The sequence below is a fragment of the Callithrix jacchus genome, chromosome X (assembly GCF_049354715.1).
Source record: "Callithrix jacchus isolate 240 chromosome X, calJac240_pri, whole genome shotgun sequence".
Classification (NCBI taxonomy): Eukaryota; Metazoa; Chordata; class Mammalia; order Primates; family Cebidae; genus Callithrix; species Callithrix jacchus.
In genome coordinates, this window is record NC_133524.1 from 77,962,099 (window position 1) to 77,987,813 (window position 25,715).

Genomic DNA, 25,715 nt, shown 5'->3' on the forward strand with positions numbered 1-25,715 from the left:
GCTATGGCTGAAAGAGGCCAATGGGAAACTCAGGGTGTGGCTTCAGAGGGTGGAAGCCCCAAGCATTCGTAGCTTCCACATGGCATTGAGCCTGCAAGTGCACAGAAGTCAAGAATTGAGATTTTGGAATCTCCACCTAGATTTTAGAAGATGTATGGAAATGCCTGTATACCCAGGCAAAAGTTTGCCGCAGGGGTGAGGCTTCCCTGCTAGGACAGTGTGGAAGGAAAATGTGGAGTCAGAGCTTCCACACAGAATCCCTACTTGGGCACTGCCTAGTGGAGCTGTGAGAAGATGGCCACCGTCCTCCAGACCGAGGAATTGTAGATCCACTGCCAGTTTGCACCATGTGCCTCAAAAAGCTGCAGACACTCAAAGCCAGTCAGGAGAGAGGTTGTACCCTGTAAAGCCATAGAGTTGGAGCTGCCCAAGATCATGGGAACCAAGCTTTTTGCATCAGCATGACCTGGATATGAGACCTGAAGTCAAAGGGGATCATTTTGGAGCTTTAAAATTTGACTGATCTGCTGGATTTCTGACTTGCATGGGCCCTGTTATTTCTTTATTTTGGCCAATTTATCCCATTTGGAATGGCTGTATTTACCCAATACCTGTAACCCCATTGTATCTAGGAAGTAACTAGCTTGCTTTTGATTTCGTAGGCAGAAGGGACTTGCCTTGTATCAGATGAGACTTTGGACTGTGGACTTTTGGGGTAATGGTCAAATGAGTTAAGCCTTTTGGGGACTATTGGGAAGACATGATTGGTTTTGAAATGTGAGGACATGAGATTTGGAGAGGACAGGAGTGGAATGATATAGTTTGGCTTTGTTCCCACCCTAATCTCAACTTGAATTGTATCTCCCAGAATTCCCATGTGTTTAGGGAGGGACCTGGTGGAGGTAATTGAATCATGAGGGCTGGTCTTTCCTGTGCTATTCTCCTGATAATGAATAAGTCTCACAAGATCTGATGGGTTTATTAGGGTTTTCTGCTTTCACTGCTTCATTTTTCTCTTGCCACCACCACATCAGAAGTGTCTTTTACCCCCATGATGATTTTGAGTCCTCCTCAGCCATGTGGAACTAAGTCCAATTAAACCTCTTCTTGTTCTGTTTTGGGCATGTCTTTATCAGCAGCATGAAAATGAACTAATACACCCATAATTTGAAGCTTTTTTTTGAATTTGATCAAGTCAGATAGAGTTGGTCAAACCCAATGGGAAAAAGAAAAAAAAACAACAACAACAAAATCAGAAATAAGCAAACAACAAAAATAGTGAAGCAAAGCAAACAATTGCACAATTTATATGATTATTAGCACTCCAGTGGTAAGGAGAAATTAAAACCAGCTGGTTGTTAATCTTAACTTGAGTGAAAACAAAATCCCAATTCAGGTATTTACCTAAGGATGAGTCTCAGGCTGTTCTCTATCCTCCTTGAAGCAGGAAAAATCTCAAACTCTCCTTCCCTGTTGGAAGCAAACTCAAACTCCAGAAAGGAGTTACCTACCTTTTATTGTTATGAAAGCAAGAATACTTGCCTTTGTTGTTGGAAGCAAGTAAAACTCAAAAAGGAGTTGTACAGCAAAATAAACTTTAGATCTTGACTAAAGTTTGGGAGGTCAGGGATTCTTTGGAGGGGAAGCTTCCAGGCCTCAGAAAATTGTTATATTTGTTTTAACTATAAAGATGGCTCAAGCTTGTACCGATAAGAGATTTGACAGAAATCAGGGGCACCTCCGCTCAGAATCCCTTTGCAGCCACCAAAATGTGAACCCCAAATACCTGCAACAGGTCTTAGTCATTTTAGGTTTATTTGCCAAGGTTAAGGATGTGCCTGTAAAAACTTCAGGAAGTCCTGGGACATCTGTTCAAGGTGGTCAGGATTACAGTTTGTTTTTATAAATTTTAGGGTTACATAAGACAGGTCTTACAGTCTGTTTTTATAAATTTTAGGGAGACATAAGACAGGTCTTACAGTCAGTATGTATAAGACTTACATTGGTTCAGTCTTGTACGGTGGGACAACTCAAAGTAGGTGTTTTCAGGTTAGAAGTAGATAAGAGACAAAAGGTTGCATTATTTTGAGTTTTTGATCAGCCTTTCACTGAATACGTAATTTAGTCTGGCTTAGTGAATCTGCATTTATACATTAAAAAATAGGGGAGAGGAAGCAATGAGATATGGATTTGTCTCAAGTGAGCCTCAGAGGGATGACGTTGAATAGAATAGAAAGCAGGTTTGCCTTAAGCAGTTCCCAGCTTGACTTTTCCCTTTAACTTAGTGATTTTGTGGTCCCACATTTTTTCTTTCTCACAATACTGATTTTTTCTATTTATTAGCATAAAATGATTTTCCTTTTTTTTATGATCTCTGATATTTTTCTCAGTGTTTTGTAATTCTCATTGTAGCTATCTTTTACCTCCCTGCTTAGATGTATGCCCAGGTATTTTATTCCTTTTGTGGCTATTTTGAATGGTATTGCATTCTTCATTTGGCTCTCAGCTTGGATGTTGTTGCTGTATAGAAATGCTACTGATTTACATACATTAGTTTTGTTTCCTGAAGCTTTGATGAAGTGGGTTTTTTTTTGTTTGTTTTATTTTGTTTTTTATCAGATCAAGAATCTTTTGGGCAGAGCCTATGGAGTTTTCTAGGTATAGAGTAACATAATCTACAATCAGTGATAGTTTGAAATCCTCTTTCTTTTTGGATACTCTATTTTTTTCTGTCTTTACTGATTTTTCTAGCTAGGACTGCTAGTACCGTGTTGAATAGGAATCTTGAGAATGGGCATACTTGTCTTGTGGTTTTCAAGGGAAGTGTTTCCAGCATTTGCCCATTAAGTGTGATGTTTGGCTTTGGGTTTGTCATATATGACTGCTATTACTTTGAGACTTGTTCCTTCAATACCTAGTTTAAGATTTTTAACTAAATGGATGTTAAATTTTATCAAAAGCCTTTTCTGCATCTATTGTGATCATGTTGTTGTTTTTAGTTTTGTTTGTGTGATGCATCACATTTATTGATTCACATATGTTGAACCAACCTTGCATCCCAGGAATAAAGCCTACTTGATCATGATGGATTAGCTTTTTAATCTTTTGCTTGATATGCTTTGCTGATGTTTTGATGAGGATTTTTTTTTGGATCCATGTTTATTAAGGATATTAGCCTGAGGTTTTATTTTTTGTTTAGACTCTGCCATTTTGTGGTTATCAACATGTTGCTAACCTCATAGAATGAGTTAGGGAACAGTCTCACCTCCTTCTCAGTTTTTGGGACTGGTTTCAATAGGAATGGTACCAGCTCTTATTTATACATATTATAAATCCAGCTGTGAATTTGTGTCATCTTGCTATTTTCTGATTTTTAGGCTTTTTATTACTGATTTAATTTTAGAACTCATTATTGGTTTCTTCAGGGATTTAGTTTATTTCTGGTTCTATCCTGGTTGTTTGTATGTTTATAAGAATTTGTCCATTTTTTCTAGGTGTTCTAGTTTGTGTGCATAGAGCTACTCAGGTTTGTTGTTGTTGTTGTTGTTGTTTGCATTTCTGTGGGGTCAGTGGTAATGTACCCATAGTCATTTTTTATTTTGTTTATTTGGATCTTCTCTCCTTTTTCTTTACTAATCTAAGTAGTTGTCTATATTATTTACTCTTTCAAAGAACCAACTCCTGGCCCCATTGATCTTTGAATTTTTTTTTTTTTTTTTGCATCTGAATATCCTTCAGTTCAGCACTAATTATGGTATTATCTTCTGCTGTTTTGGAGGTCGATTTGCCCTTGTTTTTATTTTTTTCAATATATGTTCTGTTAGTTTGTTAATTTGAGATCTTTTTAATATTTTGGTGTCATTATTTAGTGCTATAAACTTCCCTTTTAACACTACTATAGATGTATCCGAGGGATTCTGGTGTGTTGTCCCTTTTTTTTTTTATTAGTTTCAAAGAATATCTTGATTTCTGCCTTAATTTCTTTGTTTACCCCAGAGTCATCCAGGCACAGGTTGTTGAGTTTTATGTAACTATATGATTTTGAGAAATTTCTTAGTATTGATGTCTATTTTGGGGGGCCTGTGGTCTGAACATGTGGTTGGTATGATTTTGTTTTTCTTTCATTCTTTCTTTCTATCTTACTGGAATTTGCTGAGATTGTTTTACGCTGATTGTGTGGTCAATTTTAGAATATGTGCCATGTGCAGCTGTGAATTTATATTCTGTTGCTTTTCAGTGGAGAGTTCTGTAGATGTCTATTAGGTCAGTTTGGTCAGGTGTTGAGTTCAGGTCCTGAATACCTTTGTTAGTTTTCTGCCTCAATGATTTTTCTTATACTGTAAATGGGGTATTGAAGTCTCCTATTTTTGTGTGGTTATCTAAGTCTCTTTATAGGTTTTTAAGAACTTGCCTTCTGAATCTGGGTGCTCCTGTTTTTAGTTCATGTATATATTTAGAATAGTTAGGTCTCCTTTATACACACACACACATACACACACACACACACACTTTAAGTTGTACTTGTGCAGATGATGCAGAATTGTTACATAAGTATATACATGCCATGGTGGTTTGCTACGTCCATCCCCCTGTCATCCACATTAGGTATTTCTCTTAATGTTATCTCTCCCCAATCCCCCCACCCCCTGCTATCCCTCTCCTAGCTCCCCCACCCCCCAACAGGGCCTGGTGTATGATGCTCCCCTCTCTATGCCCATGTGTTCTCATTGTTCAACACCTACTTATGAGTGAGAACATGAGGTGAACATGCTGGGCCTATGTGTGTCATTATATGTGAGATTGGTCTCTTGAGGACAGCATACCATTGGGTTTTGTTTCTTTATTCTACTTTCCAGTCTGTACATTTTAATTAAGGCATTTAAGCCTTTATGTTCAAGGTTAATATTGATATGTGCAAAGTTTATTCTGTCATATTGGAAGCTACTAATTATGCAGACTTGTTTTTTTGGGTGACTTTAAAAAAATGTTCATTTGGGGGTAAAAATTAAAAATGTCAGCCAGTTTCATTAACCAGCAATAAATAATTCTGCAAAGCACTAATGGTAAAAATAATTTGCTTCCTATATCTAATTACTTGCTTACCTTCATAATCTTGATATTCTCATTAAAAAGGTTATGGAATAGTTTCTATAAATTGGGCATACTGTAACAAAACATTATGTTGGGAAAACTCTGTCTTTTAAATGTTCTTTTTAAAATTATTGTTGGCACTTAAAACAGTTATACTTATCAATCATAATGCATTTTTAACTGTTTCTTTTGAGACGGTCTTGCTCTGTTTCTCAGGCTGAAGGGCAGTGATATGACCATGGCTTACTGCAGTCTTGACCTTCTGGGCTCAAGCAGTTCTCCTACCTCACCCTCCTGCATAGCTGAGATTAAAGATCTGCACTGCCACACCGAGCTAATTTCTTTTTAATTTTTTTATAGAGTCGAGGTCTCTCTGTATTGCCCAGGCTGGTCTTGAATTCCTGGGCTCAAGCAATTCTCCAGCCTCAGCCTTCCAAAATGCTGGGATTGCAGACAGGAGTCACCACAATCAGCCTCTTTTTTAATTGCTTAAGGATTTTTTTTAAAGCATGTTCATTTGGGGAAAAAATTAAATAGAAAATATTTCCCCAAAGACTGTATTTCAAAATAACAATTTAATTTTGAAGTCACATGTAGGCATTTATAATAATTACAAAACAAATATATTTGTGTATCTATGTGAATCTGCATGGTTTTTCTGGTTATCTTCACTACTTTTTTTTTCTCCTCCCTCTTCACTATTTTTTAACTTAAGTTCCAGTATCTTGAGGAACTTGTTTTTAATCTGTAATATGTTCAGTATAACACTGTCTTTTTTGAGATTTGGGGATCAAAATTGTTCTATTTAAATTTGCTTTTTAAAAACGTCCCCATCTATGACACTATTAATGATGCAATAGTAACATTCCTTGTCTCCTAGCAACAGAACCCCTGGTATTGCAGAACTCCCTATATGGAGAATATGGGGAGATCAGCTGATGAGGAATGCTAGAGAAAGAAATTAGTCTTCAGAGTAGGACTTCTGCTAAATTCAACGAAGTCTACTGTCAGAAGACACAGTAAGAAACCTTGAAAGTGAGTTTTACTTTTCCTTTTAGTTTTCACTTTAAACAAACATCAAAATTGATGTTCTGGGGTACATGTGCAGAACATGCAGGATTCTTGCATAGGTACATACATGGCAATATAATTTTCTGCCTCCATCACTCTATCATCTATATCTTGAATTTCTCTTCATGTTATCCCTCCCCAACCTTCGTACCTTCTGCTATCCCTCTGCTAGTCCCACCCAACAAACCCCAGTGTGTGATGCTCCCCTACCTCTGTCCATGTGTCCTCATTGTTCAATACCTGCCTATGAGTGAGAACATGTGGTGTTTGATTTTCTGTTCTTGTGTCAGTTTGCTGAGAATGATGGTTTCCAGGTTCATCCATGTCCCTACAAAGGACACGAACTCATCATTTTTTATGGCTGCATAGTATTCCATGGTGTATATGTTCAACATTTTCCTTGTCCAGTCTATCATCAATGGGCATTTGGGTTGGTTGCAGGTCTTTGCTATTGTAAACAGTACCACAATGAACATACATGTGCATGTGTCTTTATAATAGAAAGTTTTATAATCCTTTGGATATATTCCCAGTAATGGGATTGCTGGGTCAAATGGAATTTCTATTTCTTGGTCTTTGAGGAATCGCCACACTGTCTTCCACAATGGTTGAACTAACTACACTCCCACCAACAGTGTAAAAGTGTTCCTATTTCTCCACATCCTCTCCAGTATCTGTTGTCTCCAGATTTTTTTAATGATTGCCATTCTAACTGGTGTGAGATGGTATCTCAATGTGGTTTTGATTGATTTGCATTTCTCTAATGACCAGTGATGATGAGCATTTTTTCATTTGTTTTTTGGCCTCATATATGTCTTCTTTTGAAAAGTGTCTATTCATGTCCTTCACCCACTTTTGAATGGGGTTGTTTTTTTCTTGTAAATCTCTTTTAGTTCTTTGTAGATTCTGGATATTATCTCTTTGTCAGATGGGAAGGTTTTAAAAATTGTTTCCCATTCTCTTGGTTGCTGGTTCACTCTAATGATTGTATCTTTTACTGTGCAGAAGGTCAGGAGTTTAATTAGATCCTATTTGTCTATTCTGGCTTATGATGCTAATGCTTTTATTGTTTTAATCATGAACTCTTTGCCTATGCCTATGTCCTGAATGGTTTTGCATAGGTTTTTTTCTAGGGTTTTTATGGTGTTAGGTCTTATGTTTAAGTCCTTAATCCATCTGGAGTTAATTTTAGTGTAAGGTGTCAGGAAGGGGTTCAGTTTCTGTTTTCTGCACAGGGCTAGCCAGTTTTCCCAACACCATTCATTAAACAGGGAATTCTTTCCCCATTGCTTGTTTTTGTGAAGGTTGTCAAAATCAGATGGTTCTAGATGTGCGGCATTGCCTCTGAAACCTCTGTTCTGTTCCATTGGTCTGTATCTCTGTTTTGGTACCAGTACCCTGCTGTTTTGAATACTGTTGCCTTGTAGTATAGTTTTAAGTCAGGTAGTGTGATGCATCCAGTTTTGTTATTTTTGCTTAGGATTGTCCTTGCTATGCAGGCTCTCTTTTGGTTCCATATGAAGTTTAAGATGTTTTTTTTTCCAGTTCTTTGTAGAAGGTCATAGGTAGCTGGATGGGCATAACATTGAGTCTATAAATTACTTTGGGTAGTATGGCCATTTTCACAATATTGATTCTTCCTAACCATGAGCATGGAATGTTTTTCCATCTGTTTGTGTCCTCTCTCATTTCCTTGAGCAATGGTTTGTAGTTCTACTTGAAGAGGTCCTTTACATCCTTTGTTAGTTTTATTCCTAGGTATTTTATTCTCTTTGTAGCAATTGTGAATGGCAGTTCATTCTTGATTTGGCTCTCTTTAAGTCTGTTATTGTTGTATAGGAATTCTTGCAATTTCTGCAAGTTGATTTTGTATCCTTAGAGTTTGCTGAAGTTGCTTATCAGTTTCAGGAGATTTGGGTCCGAGACAATAGGGTCTTCTAAATATACAATCAATGTCATCTGCAAATAGAGACAATTTGACTTCCTTCTTTCCTATACTGAATAGGAGTGGTAAAAGAGGGTATTCTTTTCTAGTGCCAGATTTCAAATGTAATGCTTCCAGTTTTTGTCCATTCAGTATGATATTGACTGTGGGCTTGTTGTAAAGAGCTTTCATTGTTTTGAGATATGTTCTGTCAATACCTAGTTTACTGAGAGTTTTTAGCATGAAGGGCTGTTGAATTTTGTTGAAGGCCTGCTATGCATCTATTGAGATAATTATGTGGTTTTTCACTTTGGTTCTGTTTATGTGGTGGATGACATTTATAGATTTGCATATGTTGAGCCAGCCATGCATCCCTGGGATGAAGCCTACTTGATCATGATAAATAAGCTTTTTGATGTGATGTTACAATCTGTGTACCAGTATTTTCTTGAATATTTTGCATCTATGTTCATCATGGAGATTGGCCTGAAGTTTTATTTTTTTGTTGTTGAGTGTCTGCCAGGTTTTGGTATCAGGATGATGTTGATCTCATAAAATGATTTGGAAAGCATTCCCTCATTTTGGATTGTTTGGAATAGTTTCAGAAGGAGTGGTACCAGCTCCTCTTTGTATGTCTGGTAGAATTCGGCTGTGAAACCATTGGGACTGGGCTTTTTTTGTGTGGTAGGCTTTTAATTGCTGCCTCAACTTCAGCCCTTGTTATTGCTCTATTCAGGGTTTCAAATTCTTCCTGGTTTAGGCTTGGAAAGGTATAGGTGTCCAGGAATTTATTCATTTCTTCCATGTTTACTGGTTTGTGTGCAGAGTTTTTTGTAGTAATCTCGGATGGTTGTTTATATTTTTGTGGAATCAGTGGTGATATACCCGTTATCATTTTTTATTGCATGTATTTTATTCTTCCATTTTCTTTGTTTTTGTTTTTCTTTTCTTTTTAATTTTTATTGGATTTTAGGTTTTGGGGTACATGAGCAGAGCATGTAAGACAGTTGCGTAGGAACACACATGGCAGTGTGCTTTTCTTTCCTTCTCCCCTTCACCCACATTTGGCATTTCTCCCCAGGCTATCCCTCCCCACCTACCCCTCCCACTGGCCTTCCCCTTTTCCCCCCAATAGACCCCAGTGTTTAGTACTCCCCTTTCTGTGTCCATGTGTTCTCATTTTTCATCACCCACCTATGGGTGAGAATATGCGGTGTTTCATTTTCTGTTCTTGTGTCAGTTTGCTGAGGATGACGATCTCCAGATTCATCCATATCCCTAGAAACGACACGAACTCATCATTTCTGATTGCTGCATAATATTCCATTGTGTGTATGTGCCACCTTTTCCCAATCCAGTCTATCATCGATGGGCATTTGGGTTGATTCCAGGTCTTTGCTATTGTAAACAGTGCTGCAATGAACATTCACGTGCATCTGTCCTTGTAGTAGAATGATTTATATTCCTTTAGATATATACCCAGTAATGGGGTTGCTGGGTCAAATGGAATTTCTATTTCTAAGGCCTTGAGGAATCGCCACACTGTCTTCCACAATGGTTGAACTAATTTACACTCCCACCAACAGTGTAAAAGTGTTCCTTTTTCTACACATCGTCTCCAGCATCTGTTGTCTCCAGATTTTTTAATGATCGCCATTCTAACTGGCGTGAGATGGTATCTCAATGTGGTTTTGATTTGCATCTCTCTGATGACCAGTGACGATGAGCATTTTTTCATATGATTGATGGCCTCATATATGTCTTCTTTCGTAAAGTGTCTGTTCATATCCTTTGCCCAATTTGAATGGGGTTGTTTGTTTTTTTCCTGTAAATCCATTTGAGTTCTTTGTAAATACTGGATATCAGCCCTTTGTCAGATGGGTAAACTGCAAAAAATTTTTCCCATTCTGTTGGTTGCAGATCCACTCTAGTGACTGTTTCTTTTGCCGTGCAGAAGCTGTGGAGTTTCATTAGGTCCCATTTGTCTATTTTGGCTTTTGTTGCCAATGCTTTTGGTGTTTTGTTCATGAAGTCCTTGCCTACTCCTATGTCCTGGATAGTTTGGCCTAGATTTCCTTCTAGGGTTTTTATGGTGCCAGATCCTATATTTAAGTCTTTAATCCATCTGGAGTTAATTTTAGTGTAAGGTGTCAAGAAGGGGTCCAGTTTGTGGTTTCTGCACATGGCTAGCCAGTTTTCCCAACACCATTTGTTAAACAGGGAATCCTTTCCCCCTTGCTTGTTTTTGTCAGGTTTATCAAAAATTGTATAGTTGTAGATATGTTGTGTTGCCTCCAGTGCCTCCGTTTTGTTCCATTGGACTATATCTCTGTTTTGGTACCAGTACCATGCTGTTTTGATTACTGTAGCCTTGTAGTATAGTTTGAAATTCGGTAGTGTGATGCCCCCCGCTGTGTTCTTTTTGCTTAGAATTGACTTGGCTATGCCAGCTCTCTTTTGGTTCCATATGAAGTTCACGGTGGTTTTTTCCAGTTCTGTGAAGAAAGTCAATGGTAGCTTGATGGGGATAGCATTGATTCTGTAAATTACTTTGGGCAGTATAGCCATTTTCACGATATTAATTCTTCCTAACCATGAACATGGAATGTTTCTCCATCTGTTTGTGTCCTCTCTGATTTCTTTGAGCAGTGGTTTGTAGTTCTCCTTAAAGAGGTCTCTTACGTTCCTTGTGAGTTGTATTCCAAGGTATTTTATTCTTTTTGTAGCAATTGCGAATGGCAGTTCGTTCTTGATTTGGCTTTCTTTAAGTCTGTTATTGGTGTAGACGAATGCTTGTGATTTTTGCACATGGATTTTATATCCTGAGACTTTGCTGAAGTTGCTTATCAGTTTCAGGAGTTTTTGGGCTGAGGTGATTGGGTCTTCTAGGTATACTATCATGTCGTCTGCAAATAGAGACAATTTGGCTTCCACCTTTCCTATTTGAATACCCTTCATTTCTTTTTCTTGCCTGATTGCTCTGGCTAGAACTTCCAGTACTATATTGAATAGGAGTGGTGAAAGAGGGCATCCTTGTCTAGTTCCAGATTTCAAAGGGAATGCTTCCAGTTTTTGCCCATTCAGTATGATATTGGCTGTTGGTTTGTCATAAATAGCTTTTATTACTTTGAGATACGTTCCATCGATACCGAGTTTATTGAGGGTTTTTACCATAAAGGGCTGTTGAATTTTGTCAAATGCCTTCCCTGCGTCAATTGAGATAATCATGTGGTTTTTGTTTTTGGTTCTGTTTATGTGGTGAATTACGTTTATAGACTTGCGTATGTTGAACCAGCCTTGCATCCCCGGGATGAATTCTACTTGATTATGATGAATAAGTTTTCTGATTTCGTGTTGTAGTCGGCTTGCCAGTATTTTATTGAAGATTTTTTCATCTATGTTCATCATGGATATTGGCCTGAAGTTTTCTTTTCTTGTTGGGTCTCTGCCGGGTTTTGGTATCAGGATGATGTTGGTCTCGTAAAATGATTTGGGAAGTATTCCCTCTTTTTGCATTGTTTGAAATAGTTTTAGAAGGAATGGTACCAGCTCCTCTTTGTGTGTCTGGTAGAATTCTGCTGTGAACCCATCTGGACCTGGGCTTTTTTTGTGTGGTAGGCTCTTAATTGCTGCCACGACTTCTGACCTTGTTATTGGTCTATTCATAGTTTCAGCTTCCTCCTGGTTTAGGCTTGGGAGGACACAGGAGTCCAGGAATTTATCCATTTCTTCCAGGTTTACTAGTTTATGTGCATAGAGTTTTTTGTAATATTCTCTGATGATGGTTTGAATTTCTGTGGAATCTGTGGTGATTTCCCCTTTATCATTTTTCATTGCATCTATTTGGTTGTTCTCTCTTTTATTTTTAATCAATCTGGCTAGTGGTCTGTCTATTTTGTTGATCTTTTAAAAAAACCAGCTCTTGGATTTATTGATTTTTTGGAGGGTTTTTCGTGTCTCAATCTCCTTCAGTTCAGCTCTGATCTTAGTTATTTCTTGTCTTCTGCTGGGTTTTGAGTTTTTTTGATCTTGCTCCTCTAGCTCTTTCAATGTTGATGATAGGGTGTCAATTTTGGATCTCTCCATTCTCCTCATATGGGCACTTATTGCTATATACTTTCCTCTAGAGACTGCTTTAAATGTGTCCCAGAGATTCTGGCATGTTGTGTCTTCGTTCTCATTGGTTTCAAAGAACTTCTTTATTTCTGACTTCATTTCATTGTTTACCCAGTCAACATTCAAGAGCTAGTTGTTCAGTTTCCATGAAGCTGTGCGGTTCTAGGTTGGTTTCTGTATTCTGAGTTCTAACTTGATTGCACTATGGTCTGAGAGGCTGTTTGTTATGATTTCAGTTGTTTTGCATTTGTTGAGCAGTGCTTTACTTCCAATTATGTGGTCAATTGTAGAGTAGGTGTGATGTGGTGCTGAGAAGAATGTATACTCTGTGGATTTGGGGTGGAGAGTTCTGTAAATGTCTATCAGGTTTGCTTGCTCCAGGTCTGATTTCAATCCCTGGATATCCTTGTTGATTTTCTGTCTGGTTGATCTGTCTAATATTGACAGTGGAGTGTTAAAGTCTCCCACTATTATTGTGTGGGAGTCTAAGTCTCTTTGTAAGTCATTAAGAACTTGCCTTATGTATCTGGGTGCTCCTGCATTGGGTCCATATATGTTTAGGATCGTTAGCTCTTCTTGTTTTATCGATCGTTTTACCAGTATGTAATGGCCTTCTTTGTCTCTTTTGATCTTTGTTGCTTTAAAGTCTATTTTATCAGAGATGAGAATTGCAACTCCTGCTTTTTTTTTTCTCTCCATTTGCTTGGTAAATATTTTTCCATCCCTTTATTTTGAGCCTTTGTGTATCCTTGCATTTGAGATGGGTTTCCTGGATACAGCACACTAATGGGTTTTGGATTTTTATCCAATTTGCCAGTCTGTGTCTTTTGATTGGTGCATTTAGTTTATTTACATTTAGGGTTAATATTGTTATGTGTGAATTTGATACTGCCATTTTGATGCTAAGTGGCTGTTTTGCCTGTTAGTTGTTGTAGAATCTTCATTATGTTGATGCTCTTTAACTTTTAGTGTGATTTTGGAATGGCTGGTACTGGTTGTTCCTTTCTATGTGTAGTGCCTCTTTTAGGAGCTCTTGTAAAGCTGGCCTGGTGGTGACAAAATCTCTGAGTACTTGCTTGTTCGCAAAGGATTTTATTTTTCCTTCACTTCTGAAGCTCAGTTTGGCTGGATATGAAATTCTGGGTTGAAAGTTCTTTTCTTCAAGAATGTTGAATATTGGCCCCCACTCTCTTCTGGCTTGTAGTGTTTCTGCTGAGAGATCTGCTGTGAGTCTGATGGGCTTCCCTTTGTGGGTGACCCGACCTTTCTCTCTGGCTGCCCTTAGTATTTTCTCCTTTATTTCAACCTTGTTGAATCTGACGATTATGTGTCTTGGGATTGCTCTTTTTGCAGAATATCTTTGTGGTGTTCTCTGTATTTCCTGCAATTGAGTGTTGGCCTGTCTTGCTAGGTGGGGGAAGTTTTCCTGGATGATGTCCTGAAGAGTATTTTCCAGCTTGGATTCATTCTCTTCGTCCCCTTCTGGTACACCTATCAAACGTAGATTAGGTCTTTTCACATAGTCCCACATTTCTTGGAGACTTTGTTCATTCCTTTTTGTGCTTTTTTCTCTAATCTTGGTTTCTCGTTTTATTTCATTGAGTTGGTCTTCGACTTCAGATATTCTTTCTTCTGCTTGGTCAATTCGGCTATTGAAACTTGTGCGTGCTTCACGAAGTTCTCGTATTGTGTTTTTCAGCTCCTTTAATTCATTCATATTCCTCTCTAAGTTATCCATTCTTGTTATCATTTCCTCATATCTTTTTTTAAGTTCCTTAGTTTCTTTGCATTGATTTAATACATGTTCTTTTAGCTCACAAAAGTTTCTCATTATCCACCTTCTGAAGTCTAATTTCATCATTTCGTCACAGTCATTCTCCGTCCAGCTTTGCTCCCTTACTGGTGAGGAGTTTTGGTTTTTTCTAGGAGGCGAGGTGTTCTGGTTTTGGGTGTTTTTCTCCTTTTTTCGCTGGTTTCTTCCCATCTTTGTGGGTTTATCCGCTTGTCGTCTGCGTAGTTCCTGACTTTTCGATTGGTTCTCTGAGTGGACACCCAGATTGTTGATGATGAAGTATTTCTGTTACTTGGTTTTTCTTCTACCAGCCTAGCCCCTTTGCTGTATGACTGCTGAGGTCCACTCCAGGCCCTGCTTGTCTGGGGTGCACCTCTAGCAGCTGTGGCACAGTGAGGGATTCTACCCGTTTCTTTTTCTGCTATCTTTGTCCCAGGATGATGCCTGCCAAATGTCAGTCTTTTGGATATAGAGGGGTCAGGGAGCTGCTTGAGGAGACAGTCTGTACTTTTTGGAGCTCAATTGCTGAGCTGTGAGCTCTGTAGTTCATTCAGGGCTGTTAGGCTGCTATGTTTGATTCTGCTGCAACAGAGCTCATTAAAAAAAACCCTTTTTTTCTCAAATGCTCTGTGTTGGGGGGTTCGGGCTTTATTTTTTGGTGTCCGATGACGTGTCCTGCCCAGCTAGAAGGCAGACTAGCCACTGTTTGGCTGCCGAGGCTCTTCCCTGCTGTTGTGTGATTCGCCCTGTTCCTGCAGGCTCTTCTGTGGTCTCCGCCACGCCCTGTATCGGAGTCTCTTTGTTGTAGCGTGTTGCCTCAGCAACGGCAGGCTGCGTCAGCAGTGGGCGTGTATCTCAGTTGGGGCGGGTTGCCTCGGTAGTGGTGCACGCCCCTCCCCCACAGAGGGTCTCGGACCGTCTGCTCAGGATAGTTTGAAATCGCAGTTTTGTTCATCCCACTGGGTGTCCCAAACGATCTGTCCCTGCAATCCCCTGGGCTGGCCTACTGTCCAAGTCTCATTCAGTCTCAAGTTTAGCCCTCTCAAGTCTCAGGTTGCCAGTTCAACAGGGCACCCGGACAAGCGCTCCCTGTGGGGATTGCTGGGTAGGGCCGGCCACTGCCACCCCAGCTGCCGGCTTCACCAGGCAGACCTACTGCCTGGCGTCCCGTGTCTTTTTTATACTTGGGAGTTTCCCTGTTCTGTGGGCAACAAAGATCAGTCTGGAAATGCAGCTCCAACTCACCGTTTGCGGATTCAATGAGAGCTCCAATCCTGGGTTGTTCTCACAGCGCCATCTAAAGTCCTCCCCTGTTTTTGTTTTCTTTTGTTTTGTTGATCTTTTCATAAAACCAGCTCCTGGATGTATTGATTTTTTTAAAGGGTTTTTTGTGTCTCTATCTCCTTCACGTCTACTCTTATCTTACTTATTTCTTGTCTTTTGCTAGCTTTTGAGCTTTCTTTGATATTGCTCCTCTAGCTCTTTCAATTATGATGATAGGGTGTCAATTTTAGATCTTTCCTTGCTTCTCATGTGGGCATTTATTGCTGTAAATTTTCTTCTAGACACTGCTTAAAATGTGTCCCAGAGATTCTAGTACGTTGTGTCTTCGTTCCCATCGGTTTTGAAGAACATCTTTATTTCTGTCTTCATTTTATTGTTTTTCCAGTCAACTTTCAAGAGTCAGTTTTTGAGTTTCCATGAAGTTTTGCGATTCTGAGTTAGTTTCTTAATCCTGGCTTCTCCTTTGATTGCACTGTGGTCTGAGATATTGTTATGTAGGATTTCTATTTTTTTGCATTTGCTGAGAACTGATTTACTACCAATTTAATATTCAGCTTTACAGTAGGTTTGATGTGGTGCTGAGAAGAATGTGTATTCTGTGGATTTGGTGTGGAGAGTTCTGTAGATGTCTATTAGGTTTGCTTAGTCCAGATCTCAGTTCAAGTCCTGGATATTCTTGTTAATTTTCTGTTTTGTTGATCTATTATTGACAGTGGAATGTTAAAGTCTCCCACTATTATTTTGTGGGAGTCCAAGTTTCTTTGTAGGTCATTAAGAAATTGCTTTATGTATCTGGGTGCTCCTGTATTGGGTACATATATATTTAGGTTCCTTAACATTTCTTTTTGCATTGATCCTTTTGCCGTTATGTAATGCCCTTCTTTGTCTCTTTTGATCTTTTTTGGTTTAAAGTCTATTTTATCAGAGTCTAGGCATGCAGCACTTGCTTTTTTTGCTCTCCATTTGCTTGGTAAGTCTTCCTCCATCTCTTTATTTTGAGTCATTGTGTGTCCTTGCAATTGAGATGGATTTCTGGATACAGCACACTGATGGGTTTTGACTTTTTATGCAATTTGCCAGTCTGTGTCTTTTGATTGGGGCATTTAGCCCCTTTACATTTAAGGTTAATATTGTTATGTATGAATTTGATGCTGCCATTTTGATGCTAACTGGTTGTTTTGCCCATTAGTTTAGACAGTTTCTTCATTACATTGATGCTCTTTACCATTCGGTACATTTTTGGAGTGACTGTTACTGGTTGTTCCTTTCTATGTTTAGTGCTTCTTTCAGGAGCTCTTGTAAGGCAGGCCTGGTGGTGATGAAATCTCTCAGCAATTGCTTGTTCAAAAAGGATTTTATTTCCCTTTTGCTTATGCAGCTTAGTTTGGCTGAATATGAAATTCTAGGTTGAAAGTTCTTTTCTTAAAGAATGTTGAATATTGGCCCCCACTCTCTTATGGTTGTAGGGTTTGTGCTGAGATCTGCTGTAAGTCTGATGGGCTTTCCTTTGTGGGTAACTTGACCTTTCTCTCTGACTGCCCTTAGGATTTTTTTCCTACATTTCAACCCTGGTGAATCTGATGCTTATGTGCCTTGGGGTTGCTCTTCTTGAGGAATATCTTTGTGGTGTTCTCTGTATTTCCTAGACTTGAATGTCGGCCTGCCTTGCTAGACTGGGAAAGTTCTCCTGAAGAGTATTTTCCAGCCTGTATTCATTCTCTCTGTCACATTCTGGCACACCTATCAAACATAGATTAGGTATTTTCACATAATCCCATATTTCTTGGAGGCTTTGTTCATGTCTTTTCACTTTTTTCTCTAATCTTGCCTTCTCATTTTATTTCATTGAGTTGATCTTCAATCTCTGATATCCTTTCTTCTACTACATCAATTCAGCTATTGAAACTTGTGTATGCATCATGAAGTTCATGAAGTTCTTGTGTTGTGTTTTTCAACTCCATCAATTCATTTGTATTCTTATCTAAACTGTTTATTCTCATTAGCATTTCATCAAACCTTTTTTCAAGGTTCTTAATTTCTTTGCACTGGGTTAGAACATGTTCTTTTAGCTGAGAGAAGTTTGTTATTACCCACCTACTGAAGCCTATTTCTGTCAATTCCTCACTCATTCTCCATCCAGCTTTGTTCCCTTGCTGTGAGGAGTTATATTCCCTTGGAGGAGGAGAGGCATTCTGGTTTTAGGTGTTTTTATCCTTTATGTGCTGGTTTCTTCCCATCTTTGTGGATTTAACTACTTTTGGTCTTTGTAGTTGATGACTTGGATAAGGTCTCTGAGTGGACATCCTTTTTGTTGAGGTTGAAGTTATTCGTTATGTTTTTTAGTTTTCCTTTTAACTGTCAGGCCCCTCTGCTATAGGACTGCTGGAAGTCCACTCCAGACCCTGCTTGCCTGGGGTTCACCTGCAGTGGCTGCAGAACAGTAAAGGTTACTGCTGGTTTCTTCTTCTCTTAGCTCTTCCCAGAAGTATACGTGCGAGATGTCACCCTAAGCTGTCCTTATGAGGTGTCTCTTTGGGTATATGGGGGTTGGGGAGCTGCTTGAGGAGACAGTCTCTCCCTTATAGGAGCTCAAGTGCTGAGCTATGAGCTCTGTTGTTCCATTCAGAGCTGCTATGCAGGTACATTTAAGTCTGCTGCAGTAGAACTCATAACCACCTTTTTTTCTGGGTGCTCTGTCCTGGGTACATGGGGTTTTATTTATAAGTTCCTGACATGCTGCTGCCTTTTTTCAGAGATGCCTTTTTCTGCAAGGAGGTAGCCTTGTCACAGCCTGCCAGCAGAGGCGTTGCTGAGCTACCATGGGCTCTGCCCAGCTGTTCTGTGAACTTCCTCGTGGTTTTTTTTTTTTATAGTTGTATAGTTAGAACTGCCTCAGTAATGGCAGACTGCCTCTGTAATGGTGGACTGCCTCAGTAATGTCAGACTGCCTCGTTAGTGGTGGACTGCCTTGGTAATGGCAGGCTCTCCCCCCCACAGAGCTTGACCATCCTGGTTCCAGCTGTGATTGCTGTGAAACTCTCAATCCACAGTGTTTCAGATTGCTGGTCTTTATGGGGGTGGGACCCGCCAAGCCAGATCACCTGGCTCCCTGTTTCAGCCCCCCTTTTTTTAGTTGAATGGGTGGCTCTGTCTTCTAGGCATTCCAGGCACCAGTTGAAACAGTCGCCCAGATTTATGGGAGTTTTTGTACAGATACCCGCTGTGCCAGTTGAAACAGCTGTGGTGGAAACTCATGGCACTTTTCAGTCCAGGAATCTCCTGGTCTGTAGGCAGTAATAACTTGTTTGGAAATGCAATGATCACTCACCCTCTGCCTTATTCTCACTGGGAACTGCCCTCCAGAGATGTTCCTATTCAGCTATCTTGGATCCCTTTCCTGTTTCCTGACTTTTTAGTGATCGGCATTCTAACCAGCATGTCATTGTGGTTTTAATTTGCATTTCTCCAATGATGAGTAATGATGAGCTTTTTTTCATATGTTTCTTGGCCACATAAATGTCTTCTTTTGAGAAGTGTCTGTTCATATTTTTTGCCCATGTTTTGATGAGGTTGTTTGTTCTTGTCTTGTAAATTTGTTAAAGTTCTTCATAGATTCTTTAAAGTTCTTTGTCGTTATTAGCCCTTTGTCAGATGGATATATTGGAAAAAATTTTCTCCCATTCTGTAGGTTGCCTGTACATTATGATGATAGTTTCTTTTGCTGTGCAGAAGCCTTTTAGTTTAATTAGATCCTGTTTGTCTGTTTGACTGTCATTGTTATTGCTTTTGCTGTTTTAGACATGAAGTCTTTGCCCATGCCTATGTCCTGACTGGTAATGCCTAGGTTTTTTTCTAAGGTTTTTATGGTTTTAGGTCTTATGTTTAATCTTTAATCCATCTTGAGCAAATTTTTGTATAAGGTATAAGGAATGAGTCGGGTTTTAATTTTCAGCATATGGCTAGCCAGTTTTCCCAACACCATTCATTAAACAAGGAATCCTTTTCTCGTTGCTTGTTTTCCTCAGGTTTGTCAAATACCAGATGATTGTAGATGTGTGACATTATTTCTGAGGCTTCTGTTCTGCTCCATTGGTCTATATATCTTTTTTGGTACCAGTATTATGCTGTTTTTGTTGCTTTAGCCTTGTAGTATAGTTGAAGTTAGGTACTGTGATGCCTCCAGCGTTGTTCTCTTTGCTTACAATTGTCTTGGATATGCAGGCTCTTTTTTCATTCCATATGAAATTTAAAGAAATTTTTTTCTCATTCTATTAAGAAAGTCAATGTCATCTTGATGCAGATAGTATTTAGTCTATAAGTTACTTTGGGCAGTGTGGCCATTTTCACAATATTAATTCTTCCTATCCATGAGCATGGAATGTTTTTCCATCTGTTTGTGTTCTCTCTTATTTCCTTGAGCAGTAATTTATTGTTCTCCTTTAATATTTCCTTAACATTCCATGTGAGTTGTATCCTAGGTATTTAGTTTTTCTTGTGGCAATTGTGAATGGGAGTTCACTCATGATTTGGCTCTCTGTATATTGTTGGTATACTGGAATGCTTATGATTTTTGCATTGCTGAAATTGCTTGTCAGATTTAGGAGATTTGGGGCTAAGACAATGGGGCTTTCCAAACGTACAATTCTGTCATCTGCTAACAGAGACAGTTTGATTTCTTGTTTTTCTATTTGAATACCCTTCTTAGAGAAGTCTGATTGCTCTGGCCAGAACTTCCAATACTATGTTGAATAGGAGTGGTGAGAGAGGGCATCCTTCTCTTGTGCCAGTTTTCAAAGGGAATGCTTCCCGTTTTTGTCCATTCAGTATGATATTGGCTGTGGGTTTGTCATAAATAACTCTTATTACTTTTAGATATGTTTCATCAATACCTAGTTTATTGAGAGTTTTTAGCATGAATTTTAGTTGAATTTGTCGAAGGATTTTTTTTCTGTTGAGATAATGATGTGGCTTTTGTCATTGGTTCTGTTTATGTGATGGATTACTTTAATTGATTAGATTATGTTGAACCAGCCTTGCAGCCCTGGGATGATGCTGACTTGATTGTGCTGGATAAGCTTTTTGATGTGCTGCTGGATTCAGTTTGCCAGTATTTTATTGAGGATTTTCACATTGATGTTTATCAGGGATGTTGACCTGAAATTATTGTTGTGTCTCCACCAGGTTTTGGTGGCAGGTTGTGTCTCTGCCAGGTTTATCAGGATGATGCTGGCCTCATGAAATGAGTTAGGAAGGATTTCCTCTTCTTCTATTGTTTGGAAGAGTTTCAGAAAAAAGCATATCATCTCTTTTTTTTTTTACCACTGGTAGAATTCAGCTGTGAATCTGTCTGGTCCTGGACTTTTTTCAATTGGTAGGCTATTAATTACTGTTTCAAATTCAGAACTTGTTATTGGTCTATTCAGGGATTCAACTTTGCCCCAGTTCAGACTTGGGAGGGTGTATGTATCCAGGAATTTATCCATTTCTTCTAGGTTTTCCAGTTTATTTGGGTAGAGGTGTTTATGGTATTCTCTGATGGTAGTTTGTATGTGGGATCAGTGTTGATATCACCTTTATCATTTTTTATTGTGTCTATTTGATTCTTCACTCTTTTCTTTCTCATTAATCAAGCTAACAGTCTATCTATTTTGTTGATCTTTTCAAAAACCAACTCCTGGATTCATTGATTTTTTGAAGGGTTTTTCCTGTCTCTATTTCCTTCAGTTCTGCTCTTATCTTTGTTATTTCTTGTCTTCTGCTAGCTTTTGAATTTGTTTTCTCTTGCTTCTCTAGTTCTTATAATTGTGATGTTAAGGTGTCAATTTTTGATCTTTCATGCTTTTTCTTGTGGGCATTTAGTGCTGTAGATTTCCCTCTAGACACCGCTTTAAATATATCCCAGAGATTCTTGTATGTTGTACCTTTGCTCTCATTAGTTTTGAAGAACTTATTAATTTCTGCCTTAATTTCATTATTTACCCAGTAGTCATTCTGGAGCAGGTTGTTCCGTTTCAATGTAGTTGTGCAGTTTTGAGTGAGTTTCTGAATCCTAAATTCTAATTGGATTGCACTATGATCTGAGAGACTTTTTGTTATGATTTCTGTTTTTTGCATTTGCTGAGGAGTTTTTTACTTCCAATTATGTGGTCAATCTTAGAATAAGTGCGAACTGGTGCTGAGAAGAATGTATATTCTGTTGATTTTGGGTGGAGAGTTCTGTAGATGTCTATTAGGTCTACTCGGTTTAGAGCTGAGTTCAAGTCCTGAATATCCTTGTTAATTTTCTGCCTTATTGATCTGTCTAACATGGACAATGGAGTGTTAAAGTATCCCACTATTATTGTATTTGATTCTAAGTCTCTTTGTAGGCCTCTAAAAACTTGCTTTATGAGTTGAAGTGCTTCTGTATTGGGTGCATATATATTTAGAATAGTTAGCTCTTTGTTGCATTGATCCCTTTACTATTATGTAATACTCATCTTTGTCTCTTTTTATCTTTGTTGGTTTAAAGTCTGTTTTATTAGAGTCTAGGATTGCAACCCCTGCTTTTTTTTTTTTTTTTTTTTTTGGCTTTCCATTTACTTGGTAAATATTCCTCTATCTTTTTATTTTGAGCCTATGTGTGTCTTTGCACATGAGATGGGTCTGCTGAATACAGCACACTGATGGGTCTTGACTATCCAATTTGCCAGTCTCTGTCTTTTAACTGGGGAATTTAGTCCATTTACATTTAATGATATCATTATGTGTGAATATGATCCTGTCATTATGATTCTAGCTAGGTATTTTGCACATTAGTTGATGCAGTTTCTTCATAGTGTCAGTGGTCTTTACAGTTTGGTATGTTTCTGTGGTGGCTGGTACCAATTTTTCCTTTCCATGTGTAGGGCTTCCTTAAGGAGCTCTTGTCAGGCAGGCCTGGCGGTGACAGAATCTCTCAGCATTTGCTTGTCTGAAAAGGATTTTATTTCACCTTGGCTTATGAAGCTTACTTGGACTGGATATGAAATTCTGGGTTGAAAATTATTTTCTTTAAGAATGTTAAATGTTGCCCTCTACTCTCTTCTAGCTTGTAGGGTTTCTGCAGAGACATCAGCTCTTACTCTGATGGGATTCCCTTTTCAGGTAACCGAACCTTTCTCTCTGGCTGCCCTTAATATTTTTTTCTTTTCTTCATTTCAACCTTGGTGAATCTGACAATTATGTGTCTTGGGGTTGCGCTTCTCAAGGAGTATATTTGTGGTGTTTTCTGTATTTCCTGAATTTGAATGTTGGTTTAACTTGCTAGGTTGGGGAATTTCTCCCAGATAATATCCTGAAGAGTGTTTTCAACTTGGTTCTATTTTCCCCGTCACTTTCAGGTACACCAATCAAACATAGGTTTGATCGTTTCATAGTCCCTTATTTCTTGGAGGTTTTGTTCATTTCTTTTTATTATTTTCTCTTTAATCTTGTCTTCTTCCTTTATTTCAAGTTGATCTTGATATCTTCAATCTCTGATATCCTTTCTTCTGCTTGATTGATTTGGCTATTGATACTTGTGTGCACTTCACAAAGTTCTCATGCCATGTTTTTCAGTTCCATCAGGTCATTTATGTTCTTCTCTAAACTGGTTATTCTAATTAGCAATTCATCTAACCTTTTTCCAAGGTTCTTAACTTCTTTCCATTGGGTTATAACATGCTCTTTTAACTTGGAGGAATTTGTTATTACCCACCTTCTGAAGCCTACTTCTTTCAGTTTGTCAAACTCATTCTCCATCCAGTTTTGTTCCCTTACTGGCAAGGAGTTGTGATCCTTTGGAGGAAAGGAAGTGTTCTGGTTTTTGGAATTTTCAGCCTTTTTTCACTGCTTTCTCCCTATCTTCGTGGATTTATCTATCTTTGGTCTTTGATGTAGGTGACCTTCGGATGGGGCCTCTGAGTGGACATCCTTTCTGTTGATGTTGATGCTATTTCTTTCTGTTTGTTAGTTTTTCTTCTCACAGTCAGGACCCTCTGCAGCAAGTCTGCTGATTTTTGCTGGAGGTTCACTCTAGACCCTGTTTTCCTGTGTATCACCAGCAGATGCTGCAGAGCAGCAAAGATTATTGCCTGTTTTTTCTCTGGAACCTTTGTTCCATAGGGGCACCTGCCAGATGCTAGTCAGAGCTCTCCTGTATAAGGTTTCTGTTGGCTCCTACTCAGAAGTGTCTACCAATCAGGAGACATGGGGGTCAGCGGCCCACATGAGTCAGCAGCCAGAACCTTAGTAGAGCTTTCACACTGTGCTGGAAGATTCACTTATCTTCAGAGCCATCAGGCAAGGATATCTAAGTCTACTGAACTGTGCTCACAGCTGTCCGTTTTTTCAGGTGCTCTGTACCAGAGAGATGGGGGATTTATCTGTAAGCCACTGACTGGGTCTGCTGCCTTTTGTTTTCAGAGATGGCCTTCCCAGAGAGGAGGAAACTAGAGAGGTAGTGTGGCCATAGCAGCTTTGCTAAGCTGCAGTGGGCTCCACCCAGTTTGGTCTGCAAGGTGGCTTTGTTTATCCTGAGAGGGTAAAACTGCCTATTCAAGCCTCAGCAGTGGTGGATGTCCCTCCCCCCATGAAGTTCTAGCATCCCAGGTTGAGCTCAGACTGCTGTGCTGGCAGTGATAATTTCAAGCTAGTGGATCTTAGCTTGCTGGGCTCCATGGTGGTAAGACCCACTGAGCCAGACCACTTTGCCCCCTGGCTTCAGCTTCCTTTACAGGGAACAGTTCAGTCCACTGGCATTCCAGGCACCACTGGGATATGGAAAAAAGATCTCCTAGAGCTATCTCAGTGTCTCCCCAAACAGCTGTACAGTTTTGTGTTTGAAACCCAGGGCCCTGGTTATGTAGGCACCAGAGGGAATCTCCTCTTCTGCACATTGCAAAGACCATGGGAAAAGCACAGTATCTGCCAGAGTGTATTGTTTTTCACAGCACAGTCCCTAATGGTTTTCCTTGGCTAGGAGAGGGAATTTCCTGATCTCTTGTGCTTCCCAGGTGAGGCAACACCCCACCCTCCTTCAGCTCGACCTCTATGGGCTGCACCTACTGTCCAACCAGTCCCAAAGAGAGGAATCAGGTACCTCAGTTGGAAATGCAGACATCACCCGATTTCTGCATTGATCTCACTGAGAACTGCATACCAGAGCTGTTCCTATTCAGCCATCTTGCCAGCAATCCTCTGAGGGAGAATTTAATACTATCTCTGGCTTCCCTTGCTATGGTCCCAGTGAAACATTGGAATTCTAGAGAATGGAACCAATTGATTTCCAAACATAAAATTCCATTTTTGTTTAAATGCCAATGTAGTTGGTTGCAGAGCATGTGCCTTAAAAGAACACAAGGATTGAATGGCTGTTTTTCTTTTGATGGGGACAGTACCAACGCTGGTGTCTGTCTTGCCAGTATGGCTTCTTTCTGGCTATTGAAAGTGGAGTTTTTCTGACTACAAATAGGTTACTGGACCTGATGACTGATAGAGGCATGTAAGAGGGAAAAGAATTGGGGAACTAGGGATTAGGGGCAAAGAGCTGACAATGCTCCCCATGGAGAAAAATTCCATCCCACTGGAAGGCACTGTAGGGTCTGAAATGTTAGGTAAAAACCTTGACTCCAAATTCTTCTTAGACAAAAGTTAGAAAGAGAAGTTTAGGGCTTGTAAGGCTGTGTTACAAAATTAGAAAGAAAATTAACTTGTGCATTAGTCCATTTTCATGCTGCTGATAAAGACATACCTGAGACTGGGAAATTAATAACAGAAAGAGGTTTAATTGGACCCACAGTTTCACATGACTGGGGAAGCCGGACAATCATGTTGGAAGGCAAGGAGGGGGCAAGTTATGTCTTAAATGGATGGCGGCAGGCAAAGAGAGAGAGCTTGTGCAAGGAAACACTCTATTTAAAACTATCAGATCTCATGAGACTCACTGTCATGAGAACAGCACAGGAAAGACTTCCCCCATAAATCAATTACCTCCTACCAGGTCCCTCCCACAACACGTGGGAACTCAAGATGTGATTTGGGTGGGAATGTAGCCAAACCATATCAACTTGTTTCATAGAAAAGTGTTTTAGTTCTGCTGGGCAGTGCTGGCTGCTCACATGGAAAAAGGAACAGCTTAAATGAAAGAGGGGATAGTTGCTTGAGGAGAAATAACTCCCTATTTAACTCCATTGTATGCTGTCATTGGGAGAGAAATAAGTTTTCAGATCCAGTTCTTGGAATCCCTCATTTTAAGGAAACCACAGAGACAATAATTCATTGAATTACATTTCCAAGGCTCTGGCTGACTTTGCCCAGTAAGACTGTATCCCCAGGTTGTAAAAACCCCCACAACATTGCATACAAAGAAAGGATAGGAAACATGATATTTTCAAAAATAAAGAAGGAAAATGTGATAGAAAAAGGCTAAGTCCTTGT

The 25,715-nt window shown here is 39.3% G+C and overlaps 1 protein-coding gene across 2 annotated transcripts in view; it reads left to right on the forward strand.

The window, feature by feature from the left end:
* The window catches only part of TENT5D (terminal nucleotidyltransferase 5D), a 105,283-nt gene that overhangs the window by 67,300 nt on the left and 12,268 nt on the right, over nt 1–25,715 (forward strand). The window contains exon 1 of one of the 2 annotated variants that reach the window (XM_035288647.3): nt 6,007–6,126. The exons of the other annotated variant lie outside the window; for it this stretch is intronic. The gene's annotated coding sequence lies outside the window, so the exon portion shown is untranslated. Of the gene's footprint in view, nt 1–6,006; nt 6,127–25,715 lie in introns of those variants that run through there. 2 annotated transcript variants of the gene reach the window in all.